The sequence below is a fragment of the Phoca vitulina genome, unplaced genomic scaffold (genome assembly GCF_004348235.1).
Source record: "Phoca vitulina isolate PV1807 unplaced genomic scaffold, GSC_HSeal_1.0 scaffold38, whole genome shotgun sequence".
Lineage (NCBI taxonomy): Eukaryota > Metazoa > Chordata > Mammalia > Carnivora > Phocidae > Phoca > Phoca vitulina.
The window spans coordinates 3,305,275-3,323,872 of record NW_022589741.1 but is presented as its reverse complement, the minus strand read 5'-3'; the positions used below and the strand labels follow the sequence as shown (position 1 = coordinate 3,323,872).

General features: G+C 37.1%; 1 protein-coding gene across 12 annotated transcripts in view; it reads right to left on the bottom strand.

Annotated features, from left to right (window-relative positions):
- GRIA4 (glutamate ionotropic receptor AMPA type subunit 4) overlaps nucleotides 1-18,598 on the bottom strand; it is a 578,537-nt gene that overhangs the window by 351,512 nt on the left and 208,427 nt on the right. The window lies entirely within an intron of this gene.

Sequence of the window (18,598 nt, the reverse complement as noted above, 5' to 3'; positions counted from 1 at the left end):
AAGAAGAAGAATGTAGCAGGAGGGGAAGAATGAAGGGGGGGAAATCGGAGGGGGAGAAGAACCATGAGAGACGATGGACTCTGAAAAACAAACTGAGGGTTCTAGAGGGGAGGGGGGTGGGAGGATGGGTTAGCCTGGTGATGGGTATTGAGGAGGGCACGTTCTGCATGGAGCACTGGGTGTTATGCACAAACAATGAATCATGGAACACTATATCTAAAACTAATGATGTAATGTATGGGGATTAACATAACAGTAAAAAAATTAAAAAAAAAATTGCTTTTGAAACAGAGTAGAAGTGAGAAGACTTCAGTGGGTCTAGTGCTGTGCAAAGCAGGAGGTCAGGGGTAGAAATGAGAATGCACTGTTGCTGCCTGGATCAGAATTTTCAGTGGAGAGCTGGGATAGCCCTGTCCGGGGGCAGCATGCTGGCTCTGTCGGTGGTCCAGTGAAGCCGTGCTCAGGAGACCCGTGAACTTGGAAGGAGGACGCAGAACAGCTTGTACAGCTCTCCACTCTCACCTGGGCACTCTCAGTCCAGGACTCTTAGCCTCCACCTCCTGAACGCAATGTGTTTTAACGAGTGATAATCCTTACAGTTCTTGACCAGTCACCTACTTGTATGGAAAAGTCCATAAAGAACAGTTTTTCAATTTTTTATAGTTCCCACAGTTACTAAAACAGAGTCTGCCATAATTCCTTAAATGGATGCTCAAAATATTGAATGAAAATGCTAATATCTAACCATCAATTAAAAATCCCTCCATTCTCCTATTATAACACTGTATGCTAACTATACTGGAATTAAAATTAAAAAAAAAGAAGAGTACACTTATCTTGATGAGCTGTGAGTAATACATAGGATTGGTGAATCACTATATTGCACACCTGAAACTAAGATAACATTGTGAATTACACTGAAATTAAAATTAAAAAAAAATTAAAATAAAGAAAATCACTCCAGGGGTGCCTAGGTGGCTCAGTTGATTAGGCGTCTGCCTTCAGCTCAGCTTGTGATCCTGGGGTCCTGGGATCGAGCCTAGCGTTGGGCTCCCTGCTCAGCAGGGAGTCTGCTTCTCCCTCTCCTTCTGCTCTTCCCCCCGCCCCACTCATGCTCTGTGTGTGTGTCTCTCTCTCTCAAATAAATAAATAAAATAAAATAAAAAAGAAAATCTGGGTAAAGAATGAATCATTGTTCCTAGGTTAATGGTTCAGGCCTATTAAATGGCTAATCAAGTATTTATTGAATTAACTATACACAAATTCATAAAAAGAAATTAAAAGAAGCACATAAAAATGTTTAAAAAGACTTATTTTGGGGTGTGCCTGGGTGGCTCAGTTGGTTAAGTATCTGCTCAGGTCATGATCCCAGGACCCTGGGGTCAGGCTCCCTCCTTAGCAGGGAGTCTGCTTCTCCTTCTCCCTCTGCCCCTCCCCCTGCTCATGTTCTCTCACTCTTGCTCTCTCTAATAAATAAATAAAATCTTAAAAAAAAAAAACCCTCCATTCTCATATCCGTACATTCAGTGGGTATCAGTACAGTGCTTTTATGTGCTAGGCATCGTGCCATAAGCCAAGCACTATGGATTTGTTCACAAATAAAATGGCATCTCAGGAATCAGGACGTCACATTCCAGAGGGAGAATGATTATATAACAGAGCAAGCAAGGTGAGCTCAGGATGCCATGGGATCACAGCAAAGTGGAGCCTAAACCAGCCTAAGGTAGTCGGAAAGGACTGACCAATATCTGAGAGCCATCAGCTCACACATGTAGCTACGGTCCTTTCTGTGGAATTGAGCTTAATATATGCAATCAGACTTGGTAAGTTTCATATTTCAATTGGTAATGAAACATGCTCATAGTGACCAACTGTTCCCCTGACTCTTTGAAATGTGCTATGGTAGGTAAATATAATGACTTAATTTAATACTTTTAATTAATTAATTGAAGCTGACATTTTCATTTAAAAATAATCAAAGGGTATAAGCAAAGAGATCGAACACAGCAGCTGCTAAGTGGACCTGATATTCTGACAACCAGGCCCGTATTGGCCAAAATGTCTACCGATTTCCCTGGGTTGTCTGCCCAACTGGACAGAGCAAGGCAAACTCAGTACTTAGTGAAAGACCACTACATCATCTTCTATTTACATATTATTAACCAGAGAAGCATAAATGTATATTTTTTGTAAACATGTAGAAAACTCAGAAAAATAAATTAAAAATAATAATTCTGTACACTAACACCAAAGAAAAATAATCACTAACTACATTTCAGCATTGTCTCCTTCAATGTCTTCTATATGTGTGGTTCTCATGAAATTGTAATCACAGACAGCATATGTTTTTCCCAGTCACCATTCTATCGTACATATGGCCACATACTAAAAGTCTCTAAATCATGTTGTTCAGTAGTTATACCCTCTTCTGCCTCACAGACAGCACACTGGTTTCAGTCCAATGACTTAACAGCACCGGACTCTTACTAACACTAAGTGAAAAATTTCCCTTTGAAATAAAACAAAACATAAAGTGTAAGGGAGGTGAAGACATTGCTGTTTTGAAAATTAAAAAAAAAAAAATTAGCAACAGTTGCCTCTGAATAAAATATCCACACGGGTTTCTAATCTGTGATTTTATCACTTCTGTAAAATGAGGCTTATTTCCACAGTCACTTACATTTTCATGACATATAATCATTATCAGATTTTGTGAAAACAACAAGCATCAGATGCTAAGGGCGTGTGTTTATTATATATGCATACAGCAGATTCTAATGTATATGCTGTATGTATATATAACAAGACAGTCATTTACAAAGCTGTTCTGAAATACAGGAGATATATATATATATATATATATATACACACACACACACACATATATACACACACATACACACACACACACACTATTCTGAAATATGTATATACACACACACACACACACATTGTATTCTTATTTTTACAGTATTTGATTTTCAAAAAAGAAATAAATTCATAAGTAGTATTGGGCAAAAATATGTATCTGAAAGTTTATTATTCATTACTTTGAAGGCAATGAAAAAAATCATTACCTGACAAAGTACACATGTGACTGTCTCACTATCTTTTTTCCTTTGTTAAGCTCTGTGTGTATATCTGTATGCATATATGTTGTCCATATATACGTATGTAGTCGCACTTGCACTAATTATTATTCTAGTCTTAAAATTGTTCAACTCACTTTTCAATTTTTTAATTTTTATTTTTAAATTTTTAGGTTTATTTATTTTGGTGGGGGGGAGTAGGGGAAGGGGCAGAGAGAGAGGGAGAGGGAGAATCTCAATCAGATTCCATGCTGAGCACAGAGCCTGACTCAGGACTCGATCCCACACCCCCAAGATCATGACTTGAGTCGAAACCAAGAGTTGGATGCTTAACCAACTGAGCCACCCAGGCGCCTCTCAACTCACTTTTTAAAAACCAGTTCTTACTACTCTGCATTATGTGACTGAGTGGCAAGTCTCAATTTTAGTAGAGATGGTTATTTGAGCCAACTGAATTAAATAAACCTCTACCAAGAGCAGTAACAAAGAGCAATAACAAGGGGGGATAGTCTGAAATTTAATCCGGAATGGGATATGCATTATTCCATCAGCAACTATACTGATCTTTAAGAAGATTTAATTGCCTTTATACATATCATAAATGATGTTTATTTGTTCATTTTTTTCTTCCCAGAAACACCAGCTCTTTTCCAACTGCCTATTATCATAAAAGACTTGGTTTGCAGTCTGAATATACATGGTTGAGATGATAAGCTGAGTATTTTTTGCTGGAAGTAACAGTTCTTGATGGAAAATAGCAGAATTACATACAATAATGGGTTCTACGAACAGCAACTCAAGTAGCAATACAGCATTTCCTGTCTAGGAAATGGTTTCTTAGTGTGTAGGGTGTGGGAAAGGAACTGCGTTTCGCTATATACATGAATGATTAACAGTGCAGCTAGAATTCTTCCTAAAACATAAATACAATGATGTCATAAACTGCTTAAAATGGTTCTTGCTGTCTTCTGGCCCAGAATAAAAACCACAGTCCTCATCCTAGCTCACCAGGCAGTCTGCAAGGCTCCTCCCTGCTTCTATGCTACAGAGCTATCTGGACCCTCCCCTCAACCTCCCACTCCACAGACCCCCTCACCCCCATCTTTGCCTCCACTTTCCCACCTCATTACTACTCCCCAGAGATGTCCATACACCTTGACACTTTTTCCTATGATGCTCTTTTGTCCGCCTGGAATATTTTGGTCTCTCTTTACAGCATGGCAGAATCTCAAGTGGATTTCACATAATTTCCTAATCTTCCCGCAACACCTTCTGTGCTTGGGAGGATGAAAGGAAAGAGGAAGAGGATAGGGAAAGGGCTAGGGCAAAAACAGTGATTTCCCACATCATCCCTTGACTAGAACTTCCAAATACCTGCACAGAGTCTGGAGGTACACTCCTCCAGGACAAACATGGAACCTACCTTACCACAGCTATCAGCCAGGACTGGGAGATCTGTGATCCTCTAAACAACTAATGAGTTTTAAAAATCCTTCAGCTAGTTCCATCAATTCCTAAGTAAGTCATTATTATAGGTTGAGGACATCTTTTTTTACATCTGACTACAATACTTTTTTTTTTTCTTACTATGACCCTAGCTCTTGTGTAAGAAAAAATAACATAAAGAAAGAAAAAAAAAAGCAGAGAAAGTATCTACGTACAAAGAGAAGAATTCTTGAACTCAGAACTGTCGGCTCAAGTCAGACAGAGGACTCTCATAACTGACATTCTGCCTTAAACAGTCTGCCTGGACTTCAAGTAATTCAACCATTTCTCAACTAAATATTACTAAGTAATGCTTTAATGAGCATTTTCATGACTAGAGATTTTCCTGTATTCGTGAATTCAAAATAGTCACAACTTTTATTTTTATTTACTTATTTACTTATTATTTATTTATTTGAGAGAGAGAGAGAGAGAGAGAGAGAGAAAACACAAGTGGGGAGGGGCAGAGGGAAAAGGAGAGAGAAAATCTTAAGTAGGCTCCAGCTCAGTAGAGAGCCCAACGTGGGGCTCAATCTCACGACCCTGAGATCATGACCTGAGCCAAAATCAAGAGTCAGAGGCTTAACCAACTAGGCCACCCACGTGCCCTGATTCACAATTTTTAAAGTTTTTTTTTTTGATAAATTATGACAAATTGATTTTCAAATTATACCAATTTAAAAGACCCCAGACACCTTGAATGATGTAAAACTCTCTTCATCTTTACCACCAAAATTAGCTAATTTATTATGCAAAACTACAGCTCACTTTAATTTGATTTTCTTTGATTAAATATATTTTATATTTTGTTTACTATATTTATTTATTCCAATGTGAATTATCTTATATATCTTTCATCAATTCTTTTCAATCTGAATGAAAGACATGTTTGTCTTTGTGTGTACACGCATGTATCATCCCTTATCCAACATGACCGCATGAGGTATTTTCATAATATTTGTGTATGTTTGTTTTTGTTTGAATGTGTGCTTCTTTTAATGTTTAAAAAAGTGCAAATGAACTGAAATGACAATCTTCATGGACAATGTGGATAAATTTGATCAAATAAATTATTTTAAGAGAATTTACATTCCAATGACTACACATACCAGAAGGTACTAGTTCATGACCTGGCACCATCTTATATCTATCTTGTATCACAGCCTGCTCTTAATTTTAATCATTAATAAGGATAATCATAAAGTAAAGAGTCACAGAGAATTTAAAAGGTTATAGCAAACTGAATTAAGATTCAAGATGGTCTTGATGTTTTCAAACAAGTTAAAATTTAAGAGTGTATCTGTAAAATCTTTCATTTAGAATTTTTATTTTTTTAAAAGATTTATTTATTTATTTGAGAGAAAGAGAGAGAGCATGAGTGGGGAGAGGCAGAGGGAGAGAAACTCAAGTAGACGCCCCTCTGTGCATGGAGCCCAATTCGGAGCTCTATCTTAGGACCCTGAGATCATGACCTGAGCCAAGACCAAGAACCAGACGCTTAACCAACTGAACCATCAAGGTGCCCCTTATTTAGAATTTTTAAAAATGCATTATGGAGAGGCTAATTTATAGCAATTCATATGAAAAAAAGGAAAAAAGCAGAGTGTTAAGTCTTAATTGACCATGAACTCAACACGAACATGTTGTAACTGACTAACTAAAACCCAAAGAATTTGGGGCTATACTTTATATGTAGAATGTCTAAATAACTGGAATTAATATTCTCTCTTAGCTCATGTCAGATCATGACCATGAATGCCAAAAATGTAGAGTTTAGTTCTGGACAGATCACAACAGGAGTATGGAGTTAATTCAGGCCAATATATTTTAATGAAATTATGATAAATCCAGAGGCTATTCAGAATGCTAGAACTTAGATGTTAAAGGTCTAAGAAATAGGAAATGATATTTAGCTTGGGAAAATGTGAAGGGGACATGTGATAAGCTTTTTAAAAATGTGAAGGGTTTGAGTCACACAGAAAAGCTAGACTTGTGTTGTGTTATTCAGTTCTGGCTAAGAATTAGTTGTTATAAATATTCAAACAAGAAATAGACTCCTGAGATGCCTGGGTGGCTCAGTTGGTTAAGTGTCTGCCCTCGGCTCAGGTCATGATCTCAGGGTCCTGGGATCGAGCCCCGCATCGGGCTCCCTGCTCAGGGGGGAGTCTGCTTCTCCCTCTCCCTCTGCCACTCCCCCTGCTCGTGCTCTCACTCACTCTGTCTCTCTCAAATGAATAAAGAAAGAAATATAAAAAAAAAAAAAAAAAAAAAGAAAGAAGCTCCTCCTTCTCTCCTCTCCTTCCTCCCACAATCCATCAGCAAACAATTATTGAGTAGGGAACAGAAATGTTCCAGGCACTGTGACAGGCCCTCAGGAGCAGAGGTATAATAAGCTATCATCCTTGTTCTCAAGGAACCTGCAGTCTACTGGACCGACAGATCATCTACCCACCTACCCACCCACCTAGCTATCTACCCACCTGGTATAAATCATTTTCCAAAGCATACACAAAATACAGAAAGTATGAAACAGGAAATGTGAATATTCAAGCAAAAGCTGACCAACTTCTGTACTGAATGGGACATCAACTAGATTTTTAAATTTATAGCCCCTGTGTCCTTATGCTCCTCTCCTAAAATGATGTGCATAGTCTTACAAGGTATATTTACCTAAAACATGCTTATACCATATTTAATATATGCCTATCATATATTATTTATATCATAGGAAAATCAAGGATATAAAAACAAAGCAAAATGTTTAAATTGGGGAGTAATGTAACTGAACAGTAAAAATGGAATTGAGCTCCCTGGTTATCAGAGGAAAAAGACAAACATTTTGACTTACAAGTTTTCCAGTAAGAAAGGAAGAAGCATGAATGTTTCTCAGAAGAAAAAGAATCTCTTAATTTAAAGCTTTGGAGCAGAGAAGTGGTGAAATGCCTTTCAGTCTTGCCTGGGAAAGACTATGTACATTGTTGAAAATTAGGTAATTTAACCAAGGGTAGACTAATTTCCAAGAGGGAGGAATGCAGGGTTGGAGCAAGTAGCAAACTGTGAAATTCACTACTGAAGGTACAACGGAGATCATCAAGGACTGGCAGGACCAACATTACACCCTTGACTCCAGCCTCCTGTGTTCTGGTTTCGTGAACGTGAAGAAGTGCAAACAAGCAGTCAGTGTCTGAACAGATGGCATTCTCCTGAGTGTGCTTACTAGTTCACCTGGCTTCCTGAACGGGCTTTCTTCTACTTTGAAAGTGGATTGTATCAGCGTTTTCTATATTTTGTCAGCAGACACCACATGGTATAAGGACCTAGAAGTTCCCTTCTACCAGATATGCATTTAACAAGGTGCCATCTGGACAGCACAATATATGTTAATTTGCATTAACAGTCCCACTTTCCTCCTTACAGGACTTATTTTCTCCCTTACTTAGCTCATCCCATACTTCAATCTAATGGAAACAAATAGAAAAAAAAAAAAACATGCTTATGATAAGGAAAATATATAACAATTATTTTGGACCTACTACCTCATTGTCTTCAAATCCTCTCCTTGATTTTCTCTAAAATAACATATAAAATAGTCTTAGCTATCCTAAGGATGCCCCCAAAGATGAGCAATGGGAAAATTCATCACATACTGCTCATTCATTTATTCAAAGACATTTATCGACTTACTTTGTGCCAGGCATTGGGCAAGGTTATGAAGATGTATCATTTAAGGCAGATGAAGCCCTTGTTTTGAGAGCTGATCTTCAAGCAGAGAATATAGATGATAAATAAGTAAACAAGTGGAAATAATAATTATACATTGTGATAAAAGCAAAGACGATCATAGGGGTTGGTAATGCAACACAGAGTAGCCAGAATTTGGGAGGGAAAGGGTTTATGCCAGAGAGGTTGGTCCGGAAGGCTTCTCTGATGTGATTTTGACTTGAGTCCTGAAGTTTCAGAAAAAGCCAGTGAAGCAAATAACTGGATTGGAAGATTCCCAAAAAAAGGGGGGGGGGGAACAGAAGTACAAGACATAGAGAAAAGAAAGGGTTAAAGCATGTTAGAGAACCAAAAAGAAGACCAAGGGGACTCCAGCAGAGTGGACAAGGCAAAGAGGTGGGCAAGAGGCAGATCATGCAGGAGCATGCCAGACTCAGAATTTTATTCTACGAGAACAAACACTTTGGGAGGCTTCAGGTAAGGAAGAGACGGTCTCTGATTTTAAGTTCAGAGGAGCTGCACTGGCGCCAGTATGTCAAGTGGATGGAGAGAAGTAGAGTCGAAGCGGGAGGATAATTCTGAAATCACGAGAAGGACCACTGACTAGAGTAAAATGCTGGGACAGAAACAGAGAAGGGTGAAAATATTTGTAATGTATGTTGATGTCCTTCAGTCGGATGGTGAGTGACAAACAGGAAAAAAAAAAGGTAGGAAGTAAGAGGAGCAAGAAAGCAGGATGATAAAAATATCAAAACTACTGTTGTGATCACGACGGACTGACAGGAAAGGTAGGTGAGGAACAACAAGCCGGAGAACTTGGGAAGAGAGAAAATGCAGACCTCCTGTCGAAGCTCAAATTCAGTCCAGGAAGAGCAGGGGATTTGCACAAATGTATCCACACAAAGCAGCTGTCAAAGAATAACTCACTCAAATAAATAGTACTGAAAATAAATAAATAGAAGTTCCTAACAGACATAAGAAAATAAATCCCCAAAGAGTTAGTGTTATGAATATAATGTCTAAAATCATAAAGGTACTAGAAAAAATGTGGGATAATATATGTATCCTTTTAAGGCTAGGAATACCTTTATAAGTGCAACCAAAACCCCAGAAGCCAGAAAGAAAATAACTCACAGATCTGACTACATAAAAATTTAAAATATCTGTATGATAAAAACACATCGTACATGGAGCTGGACGCCAAAGGCACAGTAGAAAAAGAATCTATAATGCGGACAACAAAGGGTTAACTTTTATAGTACATAAAGCACTCCCACAAATGAAGAAGAAAATGTTGGCAAAGGAGGAGAACAGAAAAGGCGGACACAGATCTTATAAATATAAGAAAATATTCTCAGCCTCACTATTAATAAGAAATATGCAAATTAAAGGAGCAATTAGATGTCATTTCCACCCATCAGGACAAGTGAAGATTCAAGAGACATAATGGCTTAGTGTTGGCAGGTCCTAGAGAAACAATTATTCTCACATTCTGGTGGTTGTAAATTTAAGTAACATTTTGTTTTTGAGGAGAAGAATTTGACAGTATCTATTAAAAACAAAAACCCACATTATTTGATAGAGTAAACTTCATTACCAGGAATTAGTCCCACAGGAATGTTCACACAGGTACATAAATAGTTCTGCTATTTTGTTTGTCATATCAAAAATGTGGAAACAACATAAATGTCGATCTAGAGGGTACTGAGTACGTTTATCATAGTAACTGCACGATGACATATTATGTAGCAGTAAAAGAAAATAAGGCAGCTCTTATATACTGATTTGTTGTGGTATGTCAGATAAACCCTTAATAAAATATAAGCATAGAGTGTTATCATTTTTATTAAATGCTTTTATTTTTAGATATATATTAGCATTGTATGTTTTTAGTACTCTTTGGTCTCCCTACCTGGGTCTGCACTGTGATTATCTCTTAAGGGGTAGGATTATAAAATACTTAGGCTTTTTAAGATTTCTGAATTATTTGAAATTTTTCAAGTACATGTTTGTTCAAAAAAGAGAAAAATAGGAAAAATGGGAAGAACACAAGGGCACAATATATTTGAAGTTATTGATGAAAACCTGCTTATTTTAAAAGAAGCATATAAGCAACAAAAGTAAGCCAACACTATCTACAGCTGATTGTGTACTTTCTCCTTCATCTAGAGAAATACAGTCGTTTATTCAAGGAAAGTGCTAAATCTCACATTTTCTTTTTTACCATTTATTTCTAAGATAACTTTTTATTTGTGATACAAATACTTTTATTAAGTCAGGGACAAGTGATGGCGCTATGAAGACGGAGCAATTTTGACTCGGGTGATGTTCTTTAAGAACGCAGTCAACACCGTGCCTCTTTGGAACCCAAAAACATGTCAGAGGAAACCTGAAAGAAAATGCCTCAGAGCTAAGCCTATCTTATAGTGAAGCACTTGGGAAAATATGTTTTGAACAGGTTATTCTGAAATCAAATACTACTCCTATAAAAAGAAATAAAATACGTTGGTTGGCCAACTGATGAAGTAAACGACAGTGTCTGCCTAACACTTAAAAGAGTCATGTAATCACTTTTACACCCGGTGGTATTCACGAGGCGGCTTGGGCAGTAGAAAGTAATGGGGGTGTCATCAATTAGAATGAGAACTCTCGTTCTGTGCCGCCCTGCAAACTGCACAGAAGAATCCAGGACGTCCAGTGGGAACCGCGATACGTATCCGCGGGGGTGAATCACAGTTGTCACGGTAAAGAGGTAGCTTTGAGAAAAACATCTCTGTTTAAATGAAGAGCTGCCGAACTGCTCTCACACTGAGCGAGGGACTCTGCAGACGCGGGGCTTGCGAGCTGCCACAGCGTGGGGGGTAGGCAAAACGGGCTTTAACAGCTGATGGCCCGGATACGGTACGGTTAGGCAAATCTTCATAATGACAAATCTCTGTCTCTCCACAGACACAGTGAGGATAACAATCACAACAGCACCTGCTGCTTAGAGTTGCGTTAGACTTGAGGTAACTCCTAGGAGACCCCTGCACACGGTCAGCCCCCTCCCAGAGTCGCTACCGTCGCCAGAGGAGGAATGAGCATCAGGGACCAGGAGTCGTCAGCAAAGCCAACTATTAAGAGTCAATGAAGACGGAGGAAAAACAATTGGACTTGCAAATTTGTAAGTCACTGATAACCTTCAAGAACACAGTGTTCCAGGAGTGGTGAGAGTGAGGGAAAAGATAAATCATGATAAAAATAGAAGGAGCTGATGTGGAATGCATGGAACCTCGGATAGTAAGAGAAGGAATGAAAATAATAGGAGGGCAGTTTGAGAGGCAGAGGACCAAGCCAAGCATTTTTCCAGCCAGGACACACTGATTATTTTCTATGTCAAGAGAGAAGCTAATGGAGATGGATTTTATGGAAAGATTTCTGGTTAGTTTCAAGGATAAAATCCAACTGGCTTCTAAAATGATGAAAGTAAGGAATGAAGTACTGTTTGTTTATTTTGAATTTATGTATGGCTCTTTTAAGGCTGTGGTCCTGGGCCTTTTTTTGTGACTGGGATTCACTGTGAAGTTGTCCAAAAGTTTAGACTGTCTCTTTGTAAACACACACACACACACCACACACACATGCACACACACAGTTTAAGAACAGACAATTTTGCATTTAATTAAGAGAATTTATCAACCTCTTTAATCCATCCATGAATGAATCCTCTCTCTGAATCATCCACAGATCCCAGATAAAGTTATCCTCTCTTAGGACTTGGAAATACTTTTGAAAAATAGGAATTTAGATTTGTGTATATAAATTAAAGCTGGCAATTCAATGAGAGGTCAAAAATATTCCTATGAAGTATCTACATAATATAGGTGTTCGACACATAAATTGCTTTCTCAAAATATAAACAGAAAATATAAGTCTTCCAAAGTTAAGATCAGCTCAGAAATAAACGTTCTATATGACACAGAAAATGTTAACACAACTAAATTTAATTGCGTTCTAATTGCATTCTGTATATTTCCCAAACACTTTTCTAATATTCATAAAATTCACGTGCGGCACATGTTATTTCCCTACATTATCAGATTTGGAAACTGAGGCTCAGAAGTAAGTAACTTACCCACTATCAGATTGCAAATTCAAGCGCATCTGGTTCGAAAGTCCAGAGAAGACTCTCTCCCCACCTCTAAGTAAAACATAAGAATATTCTAGGCCACTATATACAAAAGAGTATTATTAATAGAATCTACATGAGGTTAATAAAGGCTGCTTTTTTAAAAATCTGGTCAAAATGCAAAAGAACACACGAAGAGAAGAAAAGCCTGATGTTAAAGATCAATTATCCCTGCAATTCAATTATTTAAATTCTGCAGGCTTTGACAAGGTTTTTCACTATTTACTTGAAATGCTCCTCACCTCTTGACTCCTGTGAAATTCTCTTGTCTCAATTTTCCTCTGAACTTCCTGACCCCTTGTCCTTCAGTCTCCTATCTCCCTGCCCCTCTAAGTAAAGGTATTTCATAGGATTTTGTCCTCAGCATCTCCTCACTGTTTTTGCTCTCTTGGGTGGTCTCACCAACTCCATGGCTTCAGGCACCACCAAATGCCTGCAAATACACCTGCCCCACTGTGTACAGCAGAGCTCCACTCGGGCGTCTCTTCAACCCTCAAAATCTTTACTTCCAATAACCTCACCTCCCGCATTCAGAGCTGCTTCCCCTCCTGGGGGTCCTGTCCAGTCAATGGAAACAGTACCAAGTCATTTGCCCAGGCCAGAAATCAGAGAACTCATCTTGAATTCTTACCACACTTCCTTTCTCCTCACCCACAAAGACATCCAACCCGTCACTAAGTTCTTTTTTTTTTTTTTTTTTAAAATTTATTTTTTTTGTCAGAGAGAGAGAGAGAGAGAGAATGAACAAGCAGGGGGAGCAGCAGAGGGAGAGGGAGAAGCAGACTCCCCACTGAGCAGGGAGCCCGATGTGGGACTCGATCCCAGGACCCTGGGATCATGACCTGAGCCGAAGGCAGACGCTTAACCCATTGAGCCACCCAGGCATCCCCAACCCATCACTGAGTTCTGTCAACTGTTCTGTATTCTTGGATCCATGTGCATTTCTCTCTCCCCAGGGTGTCTACTTTTCTTCAAGCATGTATCATCCTAAACTGTATGACTTCAAGACTCCACTGACTTGCCTTTTTCTTCCGTGTTGTCCCTTCCAATTCATTCTCCTTTCTGCAACCAGCCTATTCTTCGTAAAATATAAATCTGATTATGTCACTCTTGTGTTTTAAGTTACTGATGGGCCCCCTTTTTATTCAGCAGAGTCTCCTTCCAGCAGCAACAAGATCTTCTGTGGATCCGCAGACCTTCCCTCCTGGCACACCTCTCCCTCCCCTCGCACCCAGTACTACAGCCAGACCAAACTCTCTTCAAGGGCTCAAATACACTGGCTCCCCCACAGCTTAGGGCCACGGCATGTGCGGCTCCCCAGGCCAGGCATGCTCCCTTCCTTCCTCTTTTTCAAATGACTCATCTAGAGCCTTAACACCCACATCTGCTGACACCCACCTGGGATGCCAGGCCATGCCTGGTGCTATTCCTGCATTCATCTCTGTCCCACACTCTGTTTCTCTGTCTGGGTGCTTCGCCTCGCTGCCACTGTTCTGACCAACTCATCTGTCTTCCCCACTGGACTATCAGCTCCTTGAGGGCAGCAACCATCCCTACAGGTTCTCATACCCTTGTTTCTAGCACAGGGTCCTAAATGCAGTTGCCCTTGATAAACAGGTTTAATGAATAAATGGTTACACTCATTACCTAATCTAGTGAATGGATGGAAAAATTCATTACATAATATGACTTCAGACTTTGCTATATCACTCACTGTCATATGATTAATGAATAAGTTGCCCAGAAATGTCTTGCCCTATTTTCTTCAAAACACTGCAAGTAAATTAGAAAAAAAGATAAATGGCAATTCTTTTTTTCCTTCTTAAGTAATCTCAATATAGATGTATTTTTCACACCCAATGGACTCCTCATAAAAGAACTGAAAATAGTAGTTAGAAGACCAGAGTTCAAACCCTGGCTTGCAGCTTATTAGCTACCTGGTCTCTGGCAAGTCAAGTGACTCCTTTGAGCTAAAGCTGGCTTAACTACCAAAATAATGATGGTCTTCTCAGAGTGTCTCCTTCTCAGACTAGTTTGAGGTCAAATAAAATCATGTATATGAAAGCAGTTTAAAAAGTATGTGTCATCATAAAACGTAAGGTGTCTTATATTTAGTCTTCATTTTAAATTCCCGAACAATAATAAAATTCTGTAAATAAGATCTCTAAGTATTTCCTAATGCCACAAAGTAAAACTTTTCCTCTTTGGGAAATAAACAACACTTGGAATAATCTGGTTAAAAAAAAAAAAGTTTAAGGAATTCTTCTAATAGTTTTATGAAAGCTTAATCCTGTGAAAATTTTAAAATACAGCAATGCAAATTATGCACCATCCTATCCCTTAAGGGACAAACTATAGGAATATGACTCATCTTTGTCAATAATCTCATGATAGAAAATTAAGGGGAAAAGAGAAAGATCATCAAAGAATTATTTCAAATCAACACAGAATTTTGCTAAAATTCAAAATAAAGAAACCTAATGACAGTCACGTAGGGTTACATCATTCATTTCCGTAAAAAATAATCCAAAGTCAAAGAGTATTTAATTCTTACATTCTTCTACTAACAACTCTGCAGGTCAAACTATCAGAAATTTATTTTTAACATGTTTAAGATTATTGTATCAGCCCAATGTAAACTCTTAGAATGTCTTTTCAGGGCTTCATGCCCCCAAAATGGAAAATTGTACAATTATTTAAACACTGTTGAATTAGAGTGAAGAGACAGTATCACTTAACACCCTTAAATTCAATGAATTTTTATTAAGTACCTACTGTATAAGTGGAAATGCTTATAAGAGCTTACAGGATATAGTGTCCCATTTTGAATATATTTAGATTAACTAAACATGTATATTTTATAGATCAACCTACTTTTACAAGTAGCACTCATCCTGGATATTTAGAGTTGTAAAAGAAACTGGCCACAAACAGAACTATTATTTAACTCTAAAAAGAACAACTTTTTCACCATCATGAGGGTATAATACCTGTTCTACTTGGGATTATTACAACTTTCCAATCCACCATTTTTTAAACCACTAAATAGATAGACTTTAGACAGAAAAAAGAGTTAAATTAACATATCATTAAAAAAAAAGTATTAACCGAATGGTTCTTCCGATCCAAGTTAAAAAAGTTGAAAATATGTCATAAGATTCTTTTATTACTTCACCAAAGTTATAATTCAGTACTTGGTCTGTTTTGTTATGCATTTCCTATTGCCCATCTGAAATTCAAGAGTCATCTCAGAAACTGAATACTTGTGGATTACATTGCAAAGGTACGGTCTTACCGAAGGAAGGATTTCTAATGCAAATGGACTAAACTAATGATTGTAATGGCACAAATATTTTTATCTTTGAAAATATTTGGTGATAGACTACTTTAGTATTTTGGTTATTACTCATGGTCAAATTTAACATACAGCATCTCCAAAACAAAATATCTCCATTCATTAACTACTGAAAATAAGAAAATAGCATGATTTCAGATTGTCTCAAATGTTTTGCAAAGGACAAATACAATTTAAATAGCATGTGTGTTTGTAAGGATAGCTAATTTGGGTCGATTGTATGGCATTTTATTAACGAGCACTGCCATACTGCATTTATTTATAAAATATCCATTTTGCTATACCCCCTACTTTGGATGAACCACAACAAAGGAAGGTATACTTTTAATTACATTTTGAAATTTGAATACTTGGGCTATTTATTACACCTATTTTTTATTGAAATAGATCATAATTTTATATTATCTGTATTTCTTATAATTTCAGTTTTATATTGAGCCAAGTGTGACTTTCCAATAATGTGAACAGTTTAAAAGGAAAGCAGTATTAATATTACATGAGTATTATTAAAGATAAAAAAAAAAAAACGTAAGCCGAAATTATTTTTCCTCCCTTAGGAAGTTGGGATTTATACCAAAAGTGGTAAATTCGAGTTAATCAGGTCTAGACTTACATAGTCTGCAAACTGTATACACAGAATGTTTAGATTGTCCAAAGTATTCTTAGAGTGCTAAATTAATTCTGAGGCAGAATAAGCAGCAGGAAGTTATATCTGTCCAACAGATGACCAATACTCTTCATTCTTTAATCTGCTTTTCTGTCTTGTGAATGTACACGGTCTGTTTAATGGCCCTTATTCACAGACAGACTGGATCCTGCAGTTTGACAAGGATGCACTGCAGGTAAATCACAATTAAAATAAACCTAGCCAGTCATAGATTATATCTTTATATTTAATCTAATATGAAAAATTTAAAAATCCAGTCTGTATCACTCTGAGGAATAAGTTCCATGTTAATTTTCCAGAATACTATTTTTATCCTTTTGTACCCAAAGGCAGAGAGCTTGATAGATGAGTTTGCCTCATACTTAGTACTTACATTTCACCTTTAATTGTACTGGAAAATCACACACGTATACGCTCCCAGTCAGTCTACTCAACAAACACCAATCCCTTGACCCAATTGATTTTTCCCCCAAATTCTGTTTAGATTTGCCTTGAGGACATTTGGCACACTCATTTGTCAAAAAAAAAAAAAAGGCCTTTTCTTCAAGTGAAGAAAATGTTTCTTCCTCATTTACAATTTATGTCTTTATAAAAAATATTTTATAAATATACACAAAATCAATTACTTATGGTTATGGAAAAATATGATATTGTGAACACTGTATTACACTTGGGTTCAAAATCAGTAGTCTCAAAGTTTACCTAGTTTCAACTTTCTCAATCCTAACATGTTAAAGAATAACATACCTATATTTTATACCTTCTACTTTTTCATTCTGTGTGCAGCTTCTTGCCAATTTCTCATGTGTACAGGTACTTTACCACTAACACTTTATATAATATTTTCATCACATAAATAAAATAATGCTCATTAACATTATCCTGAAGGAGATTAACAAATGATATGGAGGAAGAAAAGATCAGCGCTTTATAGTTTCTGTAGCTGGAAGTCACAATATAAACCTTAGAATACTTAAGAACTTAATTTGTAAAAGTAAGACAACATAAAACTAGTATATCTTCCACTTTTAAGAAAGTCAAAATTTAGTAATAAAGATTAATATTTAAATAGTTTACTGTTGACAAAGTACAATCACATATATTTGGATCATGAGTTATTTTTAAACTTAGTAATGTTTTGCTGATAGAATCTCAGGAGAGACATGAAAACACTATTTAAAAAATAAACATATTCAGGTACTAAGCAGAATACTTTATATCTAGAACTACTTGCAATGTTGACATCCCTTTCAAAACTTTAAACACAAAACTAACAGTTGATAAAATCTGCAAAAATAACTATCCACAAAGATAGCTCTAATTCATGTATGTTTCTGCTTAAAAGTCACTCCCTTCTGCTATAATGCAGATTTTATCACTAAATACAACACATGATTTTTCCTAATTAAATAGTACTCATAGCAACTACAGAATTCTTGCAAAGTAATACAACTGTGGCAGTTTACAAAATGTCAAATGCTTGGACCTCCTCAGGAAACCAAGATCTCAAACAAAGTAGTACTTGGATGCCAACAATTTAGGAAAAGCGATCATGGTATCTGTTAGATGAGTTAATGGCAAATAAATATGAATTAAAATAATTAAATCAATGATGCAGATATCCTCCAAATATTTAAAAACTCTTTGTTTTCAATATCACTTACTTGTTCAGTGTACTTTCTTGTACTGACAGGACTTTTAAAATACAATTCAAATTAAACATGTTATTACTGTTATGCAAAATTGTATATAGAAACTGTTCCTATGTCTCTTACATAATCTAGGGCCATTATCTTAACAAAGATTTTGAACAGTAGTAAATGAGCACGTAAAGCTGAGGGGATACTTGAAACATGTATTTCAAGAGTGAAAGTGCTATGTGAACACTCTACTGATTAGTTACATTTTAGAGAGTTTCAGATTAATCTGTCATTGATGATATTTTTACATTAAGTTATACGGTATTTCGGTGAGGGAGTACGGGGCAACCATCCCATTACAGCATTAGGGGAGGTCACCCGTTTAGTGTCAGTGTGCGGGATGACAGAGCAAGCCGGGTTGGTTTGTGAATTCAGGCGGATTGAGGACTAACATGATTCGGCACCAAGGTAAGG